The sequence below is a fragment of the Triturus cristatus genome, chromosome 2_2 (genome assembly GCF_964204655.1).
Source record: "Triturus cristatus chromosome 2_2, aTriCri1.1, whole genome shotgun sequence".
NCBI lineage: Eukaryota > Metazoa > Chordata > Amphibia > Caudata > Salamandridae > Triturus > Triturus cristatus.
Window position 1 is genome coordinate 1,074,280,193 of NC_140582.1, and position 20,895 is coordinate 1,074,301,087.

Consider the following 20,895-nt stretch of genomic DNA (forward strand, 5'->3'; position numbering starts at 1 on the left):
TAAGGCCGTTCTTTAGATACTGTTATCTTCGTGCACATGCCCAATGACTATCCATGCACGCGAAGTCTCCTGATTTTGTGCACTCCTTTGCACTGGTTTTAGCCTTTACATCCACACCCTATGTGTTCAATGTCTGTAGGGATTGTGATGAAGGATAGTGTCAACTAATATGGACACCCCAGGCCCCTTAGATTGACAACTTTGAGAATTTATAATTTATGGGCAAGCATACATGGGCCCGAGTCTGGGGGCGATGGTGACATTAGGGGTATACTAGGTGTTCCCTATTTTCTGGTTTTGTGTGTCTTTTTGATTGTGGCAGGTCGTGCACACGATTGTGGCACGTATTGATGCACCAAGTTTTACTGATGCTCATACTGTGTGTCCTCTATTTTGTGTTTCTCTCCTAGGTTACTTATCAGGAGCGTCTACAAATTCTTACTACCCGATTGGGAAACAATTTGGTAGCCCGCCCTGACTAACTATGAGGGTATTTACTTTTAATTATTCACCTCACGTGCACTTCACTACACCTGTTTTTTGATCCTGAAGAAGCGCCAACGACCCTGGTGGCAATAGGGGCGCGAAACATGTTGATCTACGACAGGCATAATATGCCTGCTGGGGTAACTTTATACCCGAGGGGTGCTAATCTATTTTATTTTGGCAATATCCTTGCTTGAGCTTTTTGATTTAGTAACCCCGGAATACAATTTTTTACTTATCTTGCACGCACTCTGTTTTACCCTCTTTTAGGGACCCGCACCCCACACACCCACATGCACCATCCGGCATTTCCCCAAAAGATCCCCGCTAAAGTGACCCTTCGGGGGACCCGTAGGGCATTGCAGCGCCGGGCCCGACGAGGAGCAAATGCCCGATGATGAAGCATGACACCTTCGGGTGTGTGAGGGCAACAGGGGACAAGCTTCGTTCTTTATCCTTTGTGCCGGGTCCCATCCTATACCTAGGACTTTCTCTCCCTTTTTGCTTTCTGGTAGGGGCTATTTAGCACCCTTCCTTTGGAACAGTGTCTTCTGTTGGTTTAAGTATCATGTTAGAGGAGCGCAGACACTGGACCATAATTTGCTCCTTGGTCCCCCCTCTCTTTTGTTGATTCAGTAGTAGCACGGCGGCTCAGCCGAGGGACCTTATTCCTTTCTATCCCTTCTATTTCCGTTTCTTTTCACACACAAAACTGCACTACCACCACCCCCCTACCTGGTGTTATCTTGCCACCCCTCTAGGGGCTGATGTTACGTTCTCTTTTAATCCCTGAATGTGGGATGATGTCATGTTGGGCTGTAATGTCTGTCACTACCCTCACTTTTTCCTATGTGCATTGTGATCACTTGGTATCATGTTTGAAATAAGATATGACTTTAATGTGCAGCCGTGATTGCACGTTGTGTATTTCATGATTACCAGCCCTCTCCCCCGGTGGTCTTGTGACATTACCTAGAATACAGTAGATACTGCCTACCTGCTGGCATAGTGCCGGTTGTTCTGATATTCCGGGCTGCTGTTAGTCAGTAATATTAGACCCACTGTAGTGGAGTAGAACCTTTCTATATCCCTGTTCTTTGTTACTATACGATTGCGCAAACGTGGGAGAGTAGTTCTCCCCTGAGACGCCGTAGCATCTCTAACTGATCCTTTGCGCAGCCTCAGTATCATTCAGGGTGTCTGTAGGTTCCGGAAGAAGGTGCCGCCCTGGCTCCTCCCCTGACAGTATTTAACCTTGTGGCCCGGTTTGAGTGCTTCTCCCTGGCAGACGTGAGGACGGGGTAGGTTCTTTGTATCCCGCATCCAGAGAGGACCGTGAGTACAGCAGGGGCAGTTCTCTGTGATCGAGTGCTCAGCCCGTATACAGCTATCGGACCTAACCGGTCCCGCTCTGTTTTTTACTTGTTTTTTACTTATTTTTGAACTACTTTCCCCACTATGCTCTCCTTTATAGTCCAAGAAGGAGCGGGTGACCCGCGTTGCTGGCCAGAGGAGTTTTGTTCCCCGATAATGTCGGGTAAGGCCGTTCTTTAGATACTGTCATCTTTGTGCACATGCCCAATGACTATCCATGCATGCGAAGTCTCCTGATTTTGTGCACTCCTTTGCACTGGTTTTAGCCTTTACATCCACACCCTATGTGTTCAATGTCTGTAGGGATTGTGATGAAGGATAGTGTCAACTAATATGGACACCCCAGGCCCCTTAGATTGACAACTTTGAGAATTTATAATTTATGGGCAAGCATACATGGGCCCGAGTCTGGGGGCGATGGTGACATTAGGGGTATACTAGGTGTTCCCTATTTTCTGGTTTTGTGTGTCTTTTTGATTGTGGCACGTCGTGCACACGATTGTGGCACGTATTGATGCACCAAGTTTTACTGATGCTCATACTGTGTGTCCTCTATTTTGTGTTTCTCTCCTAGGTTACTTATCAGGAGCGTCTACAAATTCTTACTACCCGATTGGGAAACAATATGGTAGCCCGCCCTGACTAACTATGAGGGTATTTACTTTTAATTATTCACCTCACGTGCACTTCACTACACCTGTTTTTTGATCCTGAAGAAGCGCCAACGACCCTGGTGGCAATAGGGGCGCGAAAAATGTTGATCTACGACAGGCATAATATGCCTGCTGGGGTAACTTTATACCCGAGGGGTGCTAATCTATTTTATTTTGGCAATATCCTTGCTTGAGCTTTTTGATTTAGTAACCCCGGAATACAATTTTTTACTTATCTTGCACGCACTCTGTTTTACCCTCTTTTAGGGACCCGCACCCCACACACCCACATGCACCATCCGGCATTTCCCCAAAAGATCTCCGCTAAAGTGACCCTTCGGGGGACCCGTAGGGCATTGCAGCGCCGGGCCCGACGAGGAGCAAATGCCCGATGATGAAGCATGACACCTTCGGGTGTGTGAGGGCAACAGGGGACAAGCTTCGTTCTTTATCCTTTGTGCCGGGTCCCATCCTATACCTAGGACTTTCTCTCCCTTTTTGCTTTCTGGTAGGGGCTATTTAGCACCCTTCCTTTGGAACAGTGTCTTCTGTTGGTTTAAGTATCATGTTAGAGGAGCGCAGACACTGGACCATAATTTGCTCCGCGGTCCCCCCTCTCTTTTGTTGATTCATGCCCAGCATTCACATTTCTATATTCGCACTTTGCTGCTGTATGGACCAAAGTAAAAAATAAATTGGTGTATGTCAATGCCTAAGCCAACTGTTTAAAAATAGTGTGTTCATATACTTGACCAGGAATGGATGTCTTATACACAATACAGCCTGAAGTACCTGCCTAGATGTCACATAATCAAAATTAAAATACGGTGGCAGCAAGACATGATTAATATACATATAAACATGTCCAAAACTGTTTATGTACTCCAAATGAGTATGTGTCTAATGAACCACTTGAAGAAAGGGCAGGTTGAACCTGTTTTAAGTGAGCATAATCTACCCGTAAGAGAAATGACACCATCAAATTTACAAATACATTTTTGCCACTGCGCTGCATTAATATTTTTGTTAGTCACAATGCTGTGTCCAAATGTGACAGATATCTTGTCTGCCTTTTTGTATTTATGTGTGCATTATGTGTAATTTCACTTGCAATAAGGTGGATGGGATATCTGCCACGTTTGTTAAGAAATAGCAGTCCAGTGATATCTAAATCTTGACCAAAGACTAGTATATCCTATGGTACTTGTAGTAGCAATTACTTTTAAACCTTTAGGTCCTAATTTAGAGTTTGGTAGATGGATTAGTCTGTCACAAACGTGGTGGGATATCCATTACTTTTGTAAGAGTGTACCTCAAATCTAAACCAGGCCATTAGATTTGTGATGTTGTACTGCAACGTGAAAACTTGAATGAATGGTTAAGAACAACATGTGCATTTTTATGGTGATTATACTTAGCCCCTATTACTGCTCCCTGGCACTTAGCTCCCCATCCAAGTAAGGGTAGGCCACTGCCAGAATCCACAACATCACGGCAGCTGCGTAGCTGAAGGGGGGGGTGGGCGGCGGGGGCGGTCCGCCCCAGGTGGCAATATTTTGAGGGTGGCGGCGTCCGCGTGGCACTGGCCCGTTGCGGCAGGCTTTATAAATTATTTGGGGACACTCACTGACACTACTGTCAGTCAGTGTATCCAAATTATAAAGGCCGCCGCAACGGGCCAGTGTGCGCAGACGTCGTTTGAAGTGCCAGCGCTGCCAGCGCAGTGCGCACCTGCTTGCCAAAACTAAAAGCAAAAAATGCTGCCTGCAGCGCACTGCGCATGCACCACGGTGCGCGACATACCTCAGTGTTTGCGGTACGTTTGTCAGGCAAATCTTTTAGGAACAGTAAACCCAATGAGGAAGTCCAACTCCAAGCGCCCAACTAGGCCGAGGAAGCCTCCGGCTGAGACATCCAGTGTGCCAGAAGCTCTCTGTTGACGCACACACAGTCCACTTCTGCTCCTCCAGGCCAAACACTGAGGAGCTCAGCACATTCAGACCTGTGGCTGTGTCTGGAGACATCCAACTGCACTCCGCTTTCCTTCAAATACAAGCAAAACACTACAGGGCATGTAGAGGTAAACAGGAGCGTTGGTGATCAAGGTCATGTGACCTTTCGGTGGAGGGTCTCAGAGATCAAGACCTGAGTCAGTAGGTGAGGCAGCCGCTTTGACAGGGGCTTGGGCTATTTACCTTCCCACCACACGAATACATGTTATTGAACACAACCACTCAAATGGTACATTTGTAGGCCCATGTGAAATTTACACTGAGAGGTACAACTAGTGTAATTTCAAGAATTTTGTGTAAAGCGTTTGTGGTGCGTTTGTCAGGCAGTTATTACTGGGTGGTTATGGCTGTAACTTGAGTAATCGTGGCCAAGTCTCTTGCCTTGTTTCTCTTAGCTGCCAAAAGCGGAATCCCTTTTAAAGCAGTGGGCGGCTATTCAGCACAAAAAGGATTGAGATCTCAGATATAACGCAAATCACCCTGACATAGCACCTCTTCATGTTGAATCCCCTGGGAGCGCGTGCATGAATGTTTTTGCCCAAGTTCATTTTCTCTATTGGCACACATCTTTCCCATGTGCCCTAGCTACGCTGCTGGGTTGACTACATTATGCGGCTAGAAAGTCAAATTATGCAGCATACTATTGCACATTTTTTGATAGTATTACTTCATTGTTTTGTCACTTATAGACGTTACCTTACCACTGTGTAAACAAAGGTTTCAACTCGTTAGCACTGGCGTAATACCCAAATACGGCAATAAGCAGCTGAAAAGTGACCGGTCAGCCTTTGAGAAGGGCTTTCCCCTGCGCATCAACACATTTTTAGTAACCTTTCATCTATTTTAGAAGAAGAAAAATTGTTTTTGTTGTTTAAACCTGCAGATTGTGCAGTAGATGATGGGTTATGTGACAAATGTTCCTAACCCTGCAAAAAACGCAACAGCCGTAGAATTGCTTAATTCCAGTGGCACTGCTGTTAAATTGCCCACCAGGATAGGGGTTGTGCCAAATGAAGTCAGCTGTGCAGATCTGTTGATTAAAATAATTTTCCCAGTTTTGTTAATGTGCTTAATTCATATTTTTCACTTGTGTACACATTATGACCTGTTAGCTATGGACACATTTCTACTATATCCACAATTATGCACACAATCCTCTGATGCCTTTGTGCTATAACCTAATTGTTGTTAGTTGGTGCATCATCCTTATTCCTGTTCTGTCCCTTGCTGCTCAGCCATTAATGATGTCATTTGGAATGTTGAGTGTGTGGGACTTGAGGAGATGTCAGTTGGAAGAGATGGGCTGAGCAGCAAGGAGGCTGCTCCTGGTGGGGCATTACATGGACTTTGGAACTTAACAAATAAACCTACAACTTGTTCTATGTGACCTGTCCACGAGACAATCTTCATTTTAACACTGGCGACGATTTGGATGAACCTACTGCTATTTCAATGGATTATGGATTATGAAACTTAAAGGATTTTCAAGTAAAAGGAACTTCAAGAAAACTTACCAGCTGCGTAATTTGAGGAAGCTGACACTTAAGAGCCCCACCAGTGACCACACCATTGGTCGCCCTAATACGTAAGTGCCAGTTCCTTTTGAATTTTCCTTCTCTGTACAAGAATCTCTTGTTCTCTTCAAGTGAAAGAGAACCTACATGTTGAGGGAGGATGGCTGTGAATACCCTTTTCACGTTCTACTGCCTTGGAGGTGTTACTCTTGTCCAGCTGTTTTTTTTTTCTAACGTCGTGGACAAGCTTCTAATTTGGTGTGGCAGTGAAAATTGGTTCTTGAGTTCTGTGATGGGTGCAGGGAAAATTGGCAACTGTGACTTTCATGGCGTGAATTTTTCATTTACATAGTTTGCCAACACATCAAACAACCCATCTGCAAAGCCTGTCAGTGCCATGCTGTCTACTCAGCAACGTGAAGTAGCGCTCACCTTTGAGGAACCAGAAGTGACTATTACTGCGCTCCATCAATAGAGGGTGGTTGTGTCTTCTGACAGGAACAACAGAGGAGCAAGCAAGTCTGGATCTTTGGGCGGAGCCAGTGACAGGATCCGTGTTTCAGGAGTCATTTTGGAGGAGCCTGTGTTGATATAAGGTGGCCGCGAGTAACTCTGTCGAGTGGTACCCCAAGAGAAGTGGCACTGGTGACTTGTTGTGGGAATATTGACGCCGCTTGTGAGCCCGTACACTTGACTAATGATGCAGTGTCTCCTGGTTGTATCTTATTTAGTGACTTAGTATTGTTTAATTTAGTTATTTTCGACGCTTAATCTGGATATGGATGCACTTTGACAGTTCAACCGCTGATACCCATTCAAACATGCCACGAGCCGTCCACAGCACGCATTCACGCGCCGTCTTACTTACGTCCTGCTGTTCAGTCATTACTCCGTGGGATCCTCAGTGACGTGTGGCTCATGGCTCTTATGGACGTTCTTGAGCACGGTGATGCCGGGAGCCATCCGGCGCGGCGTCACCGGTGCGTGCCGCCATTTTGAGATTGGCGTTTCCTGTTACGCCAACCACACATCGTTTTCCAGTGCCGATAAAGTTGTGGACATTTTGTCGCGTGGAATCGGCAAATACAGGTACTCTTTTGATATTTAGTGGACAGAGAGGTGGACAGCAGTTGGCAGATGAAGATGTAGGCAGCAGTTGGCAATTTAGACACCGCTGGAAGCAGACATAGTCAGCACTATGCTCGAGTCTGCAACACCAGCAGCACTGAGTTACCCTGAGAAGTGTGGGTTGCAGTATGTGGAGGTCTTCTGTAAAAATCGTTAGGTTGGGAGAACCTTATAGACCATTGTTTTTTTTTCTCTCTGTTATGGCTGTGTTAATACTTATTTATGCTCTAGTAGTTCATTCTTTACTAGATGTTGTCTTCGAAGTAACATGTTCCTTTCTTGCATAATGTATGCTTTATTTTATGCTTAAAATGTTTAATGTGCAATCTTCAAGCCTATTATGGTGTTTCTAAGGAAGGTGTATTCCCCTATAGGGAGGTGTGGTTCCCCTATTACTGTGTTCAGAGTTTCATTGGGAGGTATTTCCCCTATTACAATGTTTGGTGTGTCATTGGGAGGTGTTTTCCCCTATAGGGAGGTGTTTTTCCCTATTACAATGTTTTGAGTTTTGGAATATCATAGGGAGGTGTATTTCCCCTAGTACAATGTTCGGTGTGTCATTGGGAGATGTTTTCCCCTATACGGAGGTGTGGTTCCCCTATTACAATGTTCAGAGTTTCATTGGGAGGTATTTCCCCTATTACAATGTTCGGTGTGTCATAGGGAGGTGTTTTCCCCTATAGGGAGGTGTGGTTCCCCTATTACAGTGTTCAGAGTTTCATTGGGAGCTATTTCCCCTATTACAATGTTCTGTGTGTCATTGGGAGGTGTTTTCCCCTATAGGGAGGTGTGGTTCCCCTATTACAGTGTTCAGAGTTTCATTGGGAGCTATTTCCCCTATTACAATGTTCTGTGTGTCATTGGGAGGTGTTTTCCCCTATAGGTAGGTGTTCTTCCCTATTACAATGTTTTGAGTTTTGGAGTATCATAGGGAGGTGTATTTCCCCTATTACAATGTTTGGTGTGTCATTGGAAGGTGTTTTCCCCTATAGGGAGGTGTGGTTCCCCTATTACTGTTCGTTCGTTGTTGGTCAGTACACAACTAATGGGTTTACCTAAGGAAGGGGGATGGGGCTCATTCCTTCTTTTGCTTAAGATATTTTCTTGCATTAATTTGCTTACTTCAATTTTATGTAATTGCTTATGGTATTTTCATGCATTCATTTATTTATGTATTTTCTGGATTCTAGTATTTTCTGATTCGATTGCCTTATGTATATTCAATTGCTTAATGTATTTTCTTATTAATTCTTTCAAGATGTTTATTCTTGTTTATGTATGCAAAGTAATTTTGTGCTATCCTGCCTTAATGCATTTATATCTTTTTGCTTAGTTCTCCTAAGGAAGGGAGATGTGCTATAACCTAATTGTTGTTAGTTGGTGCATCTTCCTTATTCCTGTTCTGTCCCTTGCTGCTCAGCCATTAATTATGTCATTTGGAATGTTGAGTGTGTGGGACTTGAGGAGATGTCAGTTGGAAGAGATGGGCTGAGTAGCAAGGAGGCTGCTCCTGGTGGGGCATTACATGGACTTTGTAACTTAACAAATAAACCTACAACTTGTTCTATGTGACCTGTCCACGAGACAATCTTCATTTTAACACTTCGTCATTCGTCTTTGTTTTCCTACCTAATAATAATCCAATCATACTTGTGTTTGTCACTACTGTACACAATCCAGTTATTCTTGCCACTAAAGCACGCTAAATTACGCACTACTGTAAGTATTTCCCATTAACCACAAGTCCCTCATGTTTGTCACCACTGAACCTGTTCCTTTTGTATGTTCCATATGCATTTATCTCATGTCTGACACTAATGTACCCCTTGAGCAGCTGTGGGCTTCTATGTTGCACTTGTACATGGAGTCCGCTACCCCAGTGACGGTCTGTTAATTAAGATTAACTGTTTCATCATGTTTGTTAACTCTTTGACCCAACCGAAGCAAGGTCAGTTTGAGAAAAACTTCTATAGCTGACATTTCTGTCTCTTACTGCCTTGTTGTGATTGAGAGTAGCTTGAGTTAATCTGAAGACATGTTTGATTAACAAGCCAGATCATGGACTTCATTGATGGATTCTAAGATTTCCTAACCACCTTTTCCATCTGACATGCTTAATCCTCCCTCTTGGGTGGCTTCAACCTCCTAGATAACTCAAAATAAGCAAAGAAAAATTAAACTGACTCTTCAACCAAATCTATACACTTAACTTGGTACAGTATTTTTCACAACCAACACACTCCAAAGGCCACAACCTCAACCATATCTTCTGAATGTAACCATCAATCAATGTACATCACCCTTACCCATGGTCTGGACCAACCACTTTGCCATCCCAGTCTCCCTGCTCGAGATCCTACCACCAAACCAAGCTCAACACAAAAGAAAAGATCAAACCTTCAGATCCTTCAAAGGCTTCTATGTAGGCAACCAATACTTCAACTTAGCTCTCACACTATCAAATCCACATCAGACGCTAGCACCCAGCTATGTGAATATCCATGCCCCATTTGCAACACCCAAGTGCAGGCCAAAACCTTCAGCTCCTTAGTACTCTAAACACCATGCTTGAAAATAAAAGGGACAACAGCTACTCCACAAACAGCAGAATAAAACCATGTCAGGCTTATAAGGTGTCTCCCACTCCTCCCCACTTAGGACAGACTAACAAAGCAGCTGAGCTGCTATTCGATGGATAGTGAAGACTAAAGTAGACCTGTGTGTACCCACTTTGCTTAGCACTTGTGTTTTAGGAAGGCATCAGTGCTTTAAATGGGCAGGTACTAAGTACCGTAACATTTTTATTTTGAGACGGAGAGTGCATGCACTTCTCAAGAGTGACGTAATACGATTAATTGGAGAGTACCGGCACTTCTCAAGAGTGACGTAATACGTTTAATTGGAGAATACCGGCACTTCTCAAGAGTGACGTAGTACGTTTAATTACAAAGTACTGGCACTTCTCGGAAACAAGCAGGTACTCTGGTACAGGGTGCCTGCTCTTCAGTTTTTCCATTTCTAGCTTTGGAAGGCATAGGTAGGTAACATGCCTCTATTTTCTGTAATAGGGTTTTGGGTCGGCATATATTTTTTACACACCCTGGATATAATGTACATTTTTTGATGTCAAAAAAATCATTAACCAAATCATGTTGGTATTTTGTTCTGAAAAAATTAAAACATTGTATATACTCTTGTAATTTTTTTAAAAATGTTTGTATATTCAGTATTGTAAATAGTATTGTTTTTATATATCTCTGTAGCCCTGAAGAAGTCCAATTGTGGACGAAACGCATTGGCGGTTGCAAAATGAATAAAAGATGAAAATTCAATACCAACAGAATAACATTGACTTTTTACTAAAGCAAACAACTGTATTATAGTTGTACCTCACTGTGGGTTGCCAAGACTGAATACCTACAAGTGTGCAGAGCTATTTCTTACTCTGGTACAGGTTGCCTGCTCTTCAATGTTTCCATTTCTAGCTTTGGAAGGCATAGGTAGGTAACATGCCTCAAACTACTGTACATTTTTCAAGGACGAGCACAGGAAGTGATTTGTTTTTGCTTGTTTCGATCTAAGTAAGTTCTTTCACACCCAATTCCAGAGCTCAGCTTAGCAGCGGGCTGCCTGTGGAGGAGAAGTTGTGAGCTTCACCTGACTATTAGCGGTGATACTATGTGTCTCTCCGACCTCTTTCAGGTGCTTGCCGTCCTTTTTCCCCAGCACCCCTCCCAGGGGGCGGCAATCTGAAGGATAGCCCCGGGCGCCACAAGTTCTAGCTACGCCTCTGCATCACGGAGATCAATGAATGCAACACCCATTTTTTTTGCTAGGTGTATCTTTCTATTTTTGTTAATGCGATCCCCACCGAAGGTTCATGCACGGTTTCTTGAAGTGTAAACTATGATTCTTAAAGACCCTCTGCTAGTGCACTTGCCTGACAATGACCTGCAAGATGTTCTTCTTGTTGTCAGGGCTTACCTACAGAGAGGAAGAGAAGAAAAAACACAAGAAATTATTAATCATGTTTACTAAAGCTGCAAGAGTTATCTAACTTACTTATTTCAAAATATTTGTTCTTTTTAATATACATTGGGGGGATTTACATTTTGTTTGAGGTGTTACTGTTTCACAACCGTGACGGAAAAGCCATCCACCTCATTCCAGGTGTATGATGTACATTGTAAAATTGTATCTGGTAGATGGGATATTTGTTATCCTATGAGCCATTCAAATGGTAAACAACTTAAAAATCATGCAGAATACTTTTGTATACTCTTGTTTAGAAAAGTGTATGCTGGTTGTCTCTTGTTTAGAAAAGTGTATGCTGGTTTTATTTTGGCCTTCAGTCAACTTTTTGTGATGGCATTAAGGTCCATATTGAGGGAGTTGTTTTCCTTGTTTAGGCCAAGTTACTCCACGACAATGTGATGGATTGGTCATCCACCCCACTGCAAGTGATTTTTAAAGTATAGGACTTCTAATTATGGGTATGGCCTATATGTCATATTGTGATGGAGTAGCCATTCTGCCTTAAAGTAATTCAAGACCATTGTTGTATATTTAGATGTTCCTCATTTCAAAATGTCAGGGAGTACCCTTTCCAGCCTAGAAGACATTTCTGGTCATTGTAAAGTCAAGTACATGGTGAATTGTTAAAGGACACTTTTGCTATTGACCTAAAAGTTTGAAAGTTAAATTCCACAACCAGAGCTTACCTAGCGTCATGTCGTAAAAAATTTATTTCTTTAAAATAGCCTTAACCTTTATACATGACATGCTTTGTGACAACATAGAGGTTAATAATGGTGTCCCTGTGATTGCTATTTCCCTAGTTGATCACACAGCTTCCCCATGCTGAACGGCCAGTCCTGCATGCCCTAATCAATGTCAGTTTTTGTTGTTGTTAAAAAACAACATACTTTGCTGATAAAGGATTTTGTTGCAACATTTAAATGTAGAGCTTTCTTAGAAATCATTAGTGCTAGTGGAGTAAATTATGTACAAATTATTGACATACTGGAGTTTAATATAAATTGGGATAAAACATGTTTTATTGATTTTCATATTACTAAGAAGTCATACAAAATAATAATTAAAATTCATCAACTGTTCATGTTTAATTGACCACATCAGCATCAAAGAGCCTTAGGCTCCACCCCACAACAACAAAATTATTACCTCTGTATATCTAGAAGGGAGACTGTAGCACACTTCCTATTTGAATGGCAAGCGTACACGCTCCCAAGAAGTAGATGGCTCAAACACTTATGCCGCTCACTAGGTACTAGGCAGCATGTTGAGGCGCTACGCATTCTAAGGTCTGATTCCCGATCATTGTACGCTTGTGCCCGTTCTAAATTTCTATCTTGGGCATGGCGCATTAGAACTAACAGGCTCAAAATAATTGTTTAATACGTTTTTAAAAAAAAACTTATTTATGATACTTTCCATTTTTATTGTAAAAAATTACTTTTAAGCTAAAATGAATTATTGTTTTTATTGTAATGCTTTTATGATATCTTTTTATCGAAATAAAGCCTTTGATTGATTGATAAAATTATTACCAGAACCTAAATAATGTTCAAGCTATATACATTTCAATAAAAAAGTATATATTTGTATTCTGGGTCAGGCATTGGCTTGTAAGATTAAAAGCAATAGGAAGCATTTCCCCTCCATCAATGTGCAGGTGAATTGCATAGCAGATCTCTATATCACCAGTGTGTGTAAGATTTCCAGGTTCCACCAATGTCTCTCTAGTGCCTTGCAATAGTTCCATACCGCAACAGATTTTAGATCCTGCTCCAAGGAAGTCCTGGCTTGTTTGCAGGTGTAAACATTTCTGCTGATGAGATATTTTGCCTAAAGGTTAGGGCCTTTCAAACATAATTTCACTTATGTTTGATTTTGTGGCATTTAACACCACTGAGAAACCCAACAACACCAGAGAAAGTCTGCTTCAATGAGTTCCACATGCGAATAGGAGGTCCTGTGGAGTGAGCTTTTGGGCTCCTGAAGGCCTGGCTCAGGTTGATGGACAGGACTGGAGGGGCTCATCTCTACACTCCTGGAAAGGTCTGAAAGATTGTTGTGTTATGTTGTATGCTTTACAACATTTCCCAGTGGAGAAATATGCAATTCAACCCTAATGACAAGGGTGATGTTGGTGAGTTGAGTTAGCAAGAGGACAGTGATGAAGACAAAGGCACCGATCTCAGGCATGAACTCATTGAAAACATCTTTGTCTGATGGTAAGTGATTATAAAGTAAATGTTATTTTGTTTAATTCCCCTTGGACGTAATCTATTTTATGCTACTAATTCATGAATTATTCCTCTGTTTTTTCAAAGTGTGTTTGTTTTTAAATATGTTTTGAAGTTACAGCAGTATAGTGACCAAATCTTACATAAAATGATAACCATGCTATATGGGCATTTATATTTTACAGCTATTGATATTTGATTTTCAAAAGAATTGTTAAAAATATAAATAACAATATAATGTTAGTCACAAGCATATTCATATTCTGCTTAATCCTTCCTAGTTCATGGCATCCTGTCAAATGCTGGGGCACTTGCAAGCCATAGGTAGTTACTTTAGAGTATTGCACAGATAGTGATTATAGCGAGATCTGCAGTGCATGTTCCCTGACCACTGATGGGATGTTTCTGAAAAAAACATTGGTACAATTCCTATCAGTCTTGGAGTGGTGCCAATTTAACTAGGTTCCATGTAATGTACCTGATATGTTATATGTATGTGTCAAAGTCTAGAACTCAGACTTTTATTCCTTATTTATTTTTTATGTTTTTAGAAATAGTCCATTAGTGTTTTAGAAAGCCAGGACAGGCTTGACAACAGTTGATGGGAATGTCGTGGCACTGGGGAATTATGAGGACAATGATGAGCATACTGGGGACTGGACTTTACGGGGACTGGACTTTACTGGTTGTATAAGCTCTTTTGTGTTGAGAGTGAAGCGTAGCGTTCGGGCCACGCAAATCTAATGGGCCAAGTTGGTCATCAAGATTACTCTAATCAGCAGTAGTACCGCCCCCACTAAAGGCTTGAGATTTTCTTGCCTCAGGCAGAGTTGCCAACGTAGTTGAGACTAATGACTAAGATCTCGCTGCTTGACCTTGTAGAAAATAAAATAAATGTAGACAATTATAGTGTATAGTATTTTTAAGCAAAATATTAACTAAAACATTTGGCCTATACATATTTTTATAATGTCAAACTGCTCTTCAATGCAGTTGTTAATTTTAGGGTTCCAAATAAGGGTGCAATCTAAAAAAGGTTTACAAAGATTGATAGAGTGGTTAGGTTATGTGTGAGTTAGCAAACCTAGGGACCCGATTCACAAAAGTAATCTGAGACAAAATCCTAACTTTACGACTTTCGATATTCACAAAAGGCATTTAGTAGTAGTAAAGTTAGGATTTCTAACTTTACTTCTACTAAACTGAGACAAAAGCCTAACTTTATGATTTTCTGTATTCACAAAAGGCATTTAGTAGTAGTAAAGTTAGGATTCCTAACTTTACTACTACTAAAGTGAGAAAAATCCTAACTGATAAAAATCCTAACTTTACTACTACTAAAAGCCTTTTGTGTATACCGTAAATCGTAAATTAGGGATTTTTCTCAGTTTAGTAGTAGTAAATTTAGGCATCCTAACTTTACTACTACTAAATGCCTTTTGTGAATACCGAAAGTTGCAAAGTTAGGATTTTGTCTCAGCTTAGTAGTAGTAAACTTAGTATACCTAACTTTACTACTACCAAATGCCTTTTATGAATACCGAAAGTCGTAAAGTGTCAGGCCTCTGGAGTATGAAGTAACAGCTGTGGGGCAACACTGTCTAAGACGTGTAGTCCAAGAACGAAAAGACTGCTGAAAAAGAATCTTTGGACCGAGTTAATTCAGCAGCGAAATTCCAAGATGGCCGCCGCTGCAGAAGAAGCGAAGGCGGTCTAGTCTTTCTATCTACAGGTGTTCAGAATCAAGGTGAAGTGCGCGCTCCGAGAAGAGCGCGCACTTCACTGAAGTAATTCTCGAGTGAGCAGCTAGAATTAGAGTTCCAGAGCATCACGTCGGGTTTCGTCCGGTATTCGGTTTGCTTACCGTCGGAAGTAGTACAGAATAGAGTCTATTATTAGGTTATAGTTTAGTAGAGGAAATATCGTAAAATCTGAAGAAGACAATTTTCTCGTCATTACTCACCTGTACCAGTTTCAGAAACCAGTCAGCAGCTTTGTTCGAAGTTAGAGAGACTTCAGCGCCACCTAAGGATAGAAGAACAGAAGACCGAAGCTAAGTATAATTGTTTATAGAAAAGTCGTGAATAAAACAAAGAAAATTTAAGAGCGTAAATAGATGGTAATAAGTACCACTTACCAGTGCAAGAGGTGAGACAGAACCTATGAGAAAGAAACAAAGTACGAGGCTATTTTCTAGAGAAAACTTAGTAGACATCAATTTAACACTAGAAAGAGAAAGAGTAATACTTACCAGCGAGCAGTTGGAGAGAGAGAGACCAGTGCATATCAGAGAGTAGTAACTTCGTACCTGGGTTAAAGGAAACCAGAACTCTCAAGCTAATTAATCTAAGTATAGGCAAATACAAAACACTAGTTAAGGAACGTAGAGAACTGGAAGAAACTAGAGTGACATTTTACAGAAGACAGAAGCTACCTCAAAAGTAAGTGAAGAAGGGGAATGTAAATCACTATATCAATACAGTTTAAAAGGTTATCTCGACAGTAGTTAGTGACAAAAACTTATTTTATAGGTGAAGACACTGAATGGTGGCAATAAGAAAGAAAAATAAATTGTGTTAGATAGAAACACTTACAGAGGAGAGGCGCAGCACTTGAAAACTTAGGGTAAGTAAGACAATAGAACACATAGAAAGAATAGAATTAGAGTAGAGTAGACATTAATATTGATGTGTTATGTGTTGAAGGTTCTCTTAGAAGAATTCTGCGGAAAAGAAGACGAAGTCGACGAGCAAGAGTGAACCAGAGTTTTCAAGACCAGTCTCTTCTTGATTTGTTATTTTATCCACTCCTCCTTCCCCCTTGAAGGTAATATTGGAGTCAAGGTACAATTCATTGACCTCCGGTTTATCTTTGAGCGGGAGTTGGGAATCAGCGTCTCTGTTCCTGTGCAAGCTCTAGACGGTTAAGTATTGAACCTTGACAGAGTGAAGTGCCCAAGTGGTATACTTGCACCCAGACAGAAATGACTGAAGGAATCAATTTACAGACCTTGGGAATGATCTTAGAGACCATTTAGAAAGAGTTAGTGGCTGTAAGAGAGGAAAACCAAAACCTTAGACAGGAAGTGTTAAACTCAAGAAAGGAGACAGCAGAATTAGCCTTAAGATTAAGACACCCAGTGGGCTCTGGAAGAGACACATTAAATCAGTCTGCTGAAGAGCCAAATAGAGTAACCACACAAGTAATCCATTCCTTGTCCCCAGTTATCCCGTTGGCCCCTCCGGAATGATTTAGTGGGGATCCACAAAAGGCACAGATATTCATCACACAGTGTTCCTTATGTGTCGCCCTTGTATTTTCCCAGATGCGCAGTCAAAGGTGACTTTTGTCTTATCGTACTTGAGTGGTGACGCTGCGTCCTGGTACATGCCCTTGGTTTCCCGTGACGATTCCCTATTGCAAAATTATGAAAATTTCAAGCAAGATTTTCTCCGAATATTTGACAGACGAAGAATCTCCCAAGTGGTTGATAATGGATTACTCGACTTAAGGCAATGAAACCGAGATTTAGTGGCGTATTTAGCACAGTTTAACAAACTAGTCGTCGAGACTGACCGACCAGAGAGCAAAAGAGTTGCGGTATTTTATGAAGGACTAAGAGATGAACTCAAGGACGTGCTGGCCAAATCAACCCACGGAAATCTCAGAGCTAGTGGACCTGGTTTTAGAGAGAGATTTCCGTCAAGGGGAGAGAAGAGGAGAAAAAAGAAGAGAGTTTAGACCAATAGTTCCAAGATTTGACCAGGCCCGATCAGACGGAGCTAAAATTGCTGAAGGACAGATCAGTTCGGAACCCATGCATATAGGAACTATAAGGGGTCCCTTGACAAAGGAAGAAAAAGAGAAAAGAAGTACAGGAAATCTATGCATGTACTGTGGTTCCAGGGGACATTTCGTTAGAGGGGGCCCCAAGAAACCAAAAACTTCCTTGAGACCGAAGGAAAACTCGCAGCACCTCCTGTAGCCGGATTTGGACCGGTGGATGCTAATCAAAAATCAACTCCAGAAGAACATCGAGTGGCAAACACCTTACAATTGTCTGCCCCACATTTAATCTTATCTATGGTACTTAAGTTCCGGCAGATAACATTGACAGAAGTATCAGTGATGATAGATTCCGGAGCAACTGGACATTTTTGCAATTTAAAATTTGCTGTAAAAGTGGGGTTACGAGCTATACTGAAGTCCAAAAGTGAACCAGTCCGGGCAGTCGATGGAACGAACTTATCCTCCGGGCCCATAGTAAGCCATACAGAACAGGTGCAATTGATTTCCAGTGATGGCCACAAAGAAGTCATTCAATTTAACTTAATTGATGCACCTCAATTTCAGCTCATTTTAGGTCTGCCATGGCTCACAGAACACAACCCAACGGTGAATTGCAGTTCTAGGACTATAGCAATGGATTCGGAGTACTGTAGGAAGAATTGTTTTGAGATAAAGGAAAAGACCAGAGAGTGCAATCCTGCCCAAGCCTTGTGTACGACTGGAGTATCTGTGTGTGTCATAGATTCACAGGAGATACCCTCTGAGTATGATGATTTTGCTGATGTTTTTAATGAAACGGAGGCAGAGCAATTGCTACCTCATCGGGTGTACGATTACAAAATAGATCTGGAACCAGCCTCTAATTTACCTTGCAGCCGAATCTATGCTCTAACCGAAAACGAACATCATCATTTGAAGGAATACTTGGACAAATACCTGGCAAATGGGTTTATCCGCCCATCCCAGTCTACGGTATCTTCCCCCCTTTTCTTTGTTCCTAAGAAGGGGGGAGATCTTAGGACCTGTATCGACTATCGAGCAATCAATAAGATCACCAAGAAAAACCGATACCCCCTTCCTCTTATTTCTGTCCTACTAGATCAGGTGAAAGGAGCGCAGATATATACAAAATTAGATCTCAGAGGACCCTACCATCTCGTGAGGATGCGTGAGGGGGATGAGTGGAAGACAGCCTTCAGGACAAGATTTGGACTATTTGAATACCAAGTTATGCCATATGGCTTGTGCAATGCCCCGGCTGCCTTTCAGCACTTCATCAATGATGTTCTCAGTGAATATATAGATCAATGTGTGATAGTATACATTGACGATATTTTGATCTATTCGTCTGACACGAGCCAACATCAAGAACAAGAAGAGGAGTCTTACAAAAGCTCAGAGAAAACAAGTTGTTTGTAAAACTAGAGAAATGTGCGTTCAATGTTACACAAGTGGAGTTTTTAGGTTTCGTCCTATCTCCAACAGGAATAAACATGGATGAGCGAAAAATCAAGGCTGTGGTTGATTGGAAATCCCCTGAATGTGTGAAAGAAATTCAGAGCTTTATCGGATTTGCAAATTTTTATAGAAGATTCATAAGTGAATTTTCACGAAAGATACTTCCATTGACACGTTTACTTAGAAAAGGTGTTCGCTTTGAGTGGACAGAAGAATCAGAAAAAGCCTTTGAATCTCTAAAAAAAGACTTTACCACTGCTCAGATACTCTTGCATGCAGACCCTACAGAGCCTTTCTATGTAGAGACGGATGCCTCTGATCTCGCAGTAGGAGGAGTGTTGTCCCAACGACATAAGGTAACGGGGCAATTACATCCAGTTGCCTACAGATCATGAAAACTAACGCCAGCAGAGGTGAACTATACCATAACAGAAAAAGAGTTACTGGCTATTAAAGATGCATTTAAAGAATGGCGGCATTATCTCATGGGTGTGCAACATCAAGTAACGGTATTCACAGATCATAGAAACTTAAAATTTCTGAAATCAGTCAGGACCCTAACCCCAAGACAACTGCGATGGTCATTGTATTTTGCTGACTATGACTTTGTGATTACTTACCGACCCGGTGCCCAGAATGGGAAGGCTGAAGCTCTATCTAGATTAGGAATGAACGAACAAAAGAATCAAATAGAAAATCAGACTATAATTCCAAGTTCAAAAATAATTGGAGCTACGATCTCTTCTGATCTTAGAGAACAAATAATCAAAATCATGAGCCCCGAAGAGATGCAAGATTGGATAAAAGAAGAAGCAGAGAGAGAAATTCAACATCAATTACCTTATTATAAAGGGGCCTTATACTTGCCTACCAAGGAGTTACAAGATCAAGCAATGGCGGAGTGTCACGATAATCTTTTGGCAGGACATAAGGGAGAGGCAAAAACTGAAGAGTTAATCAAAAGACATTATTGGCGGCCTCACAAGACCAGAGACATTGAAAAGTACATTAAGACCTGTGAAATGTGTGCTCAGGGAAAATCGGAATGACAAGCCCCTAAAGGGCTGCTACAACCCTTACCCACATCACCTTATCCATGGCACACAGTCACGCTAGACCTTATAGTGGACTTGCCTCTAAGTCAAGGTTACAATACCATTCTAGTGTTTGTAGATGCATTTTCAAAGATGGCACATTTCATGGCCTTAAAAGGGGTTCCCACCGCAAGGCAGCTAGCTAACCACTTTAATACGCAAATAGTAAAGATTCATGGGGTTCCCAAGGTGGTTATTTCGGACAGGGGAACACAGTTCGTGTCCCATTTTTGGAAGGCATTTGTGGGGGGTCTAGGAATAGAGGCTAGATATTCGACTAGTTACCATCCCGAGACAGATGGGCAGACAGAGAGGGTGAACCAGGATTGGAGCAATACCTAAGGTTGTTCCTCTTGAAAGAAGAAGGTGAATGTTCAGAATATTTATGGGCTGCAGAGTTTGCACACAATAATGCCAGAAACGCCTCTACAGGCTATTCCCCATTTTATCTGAATTACGGTAGACACCCAAATTCCACCATCAGGCAAACAGATATTTCTGTTCCAGCAGTTAAAGATCTGGTGACTCATTTAGAACGAGTCCATCAGACTGCAGATAAAAGGAGGCGAGAGGGCCCTTCCCTAAAGGTAGCGGATAGTGTCTGGTTAAGCACAAAGAACCTGAGGTTAAATGGGAACCGAAAATTCCAGCCTAGGTTTATAGGGCCTTACCCGATAGAAGAACAAACTACTCCAGTTAATTACCGGTTGAAATTACCCACTAAGTTAAAAATTCACCCAGTCTTTCATGGTTCTTTGTTAAAAAAGACATCACCAGAACTGCGAAAAAATTTGACACCAAGACCCATCCAGTTAGAGTCCGGAGTTGAATTTGAAGTAAAGGAAATCCTAGATTCAAAGGTAGTCAAGGGAAAACTGTACTACTTAGTAGATTGGAAGGGTTATGGACCAGAGGAGCGATCCTGGGAATTGGAGTCAGACGTTCATGCACCTAGACTAGTGAAATCGTTTCATCAACGATTCCCTACGAAACCGAGATTGAGAGGACCTCCTTTGTTGAGGGGTACTGTCAGGCCTCTGGAGTATGAAGTAACAGCTGTGGGGGCAACACTGTCTAAGACGTGTAGTCCAAGAACGAAAAGACTGGTGAAAAAGAAT

The 20,895-nt window shown here is 41.9% G+C and overlaps 1 long non-coding RNA gene across 2 annotated transcripts in view; it reads left to right on the forward strand.

Moving 5' to 3' along the window:
* The window catches only part of LOC146863164 (uncharacterized), a 223,267-nt gene that overhangs the window by 165,874 nt on the left and 36,498 nt on the right, over window positions 1-20,895 (forward strand). Inside the window, exon 4 of one of the 2 annotated variants that reach the window (XR_014978563.1) lies at window positions 10,431-12,713. The exons of the other annotated variant lie outside the window; for it this stretch is intronic. This is a non-coding gene — a long non-coding RNA (uncharacterized LOC146863164). Of the gene's footprint in view, window positions 1-10,430; window positions 12,714-20,895 lie in introns of those variants that run through there. 2 annotated transcript variants of the gene reach the window in all.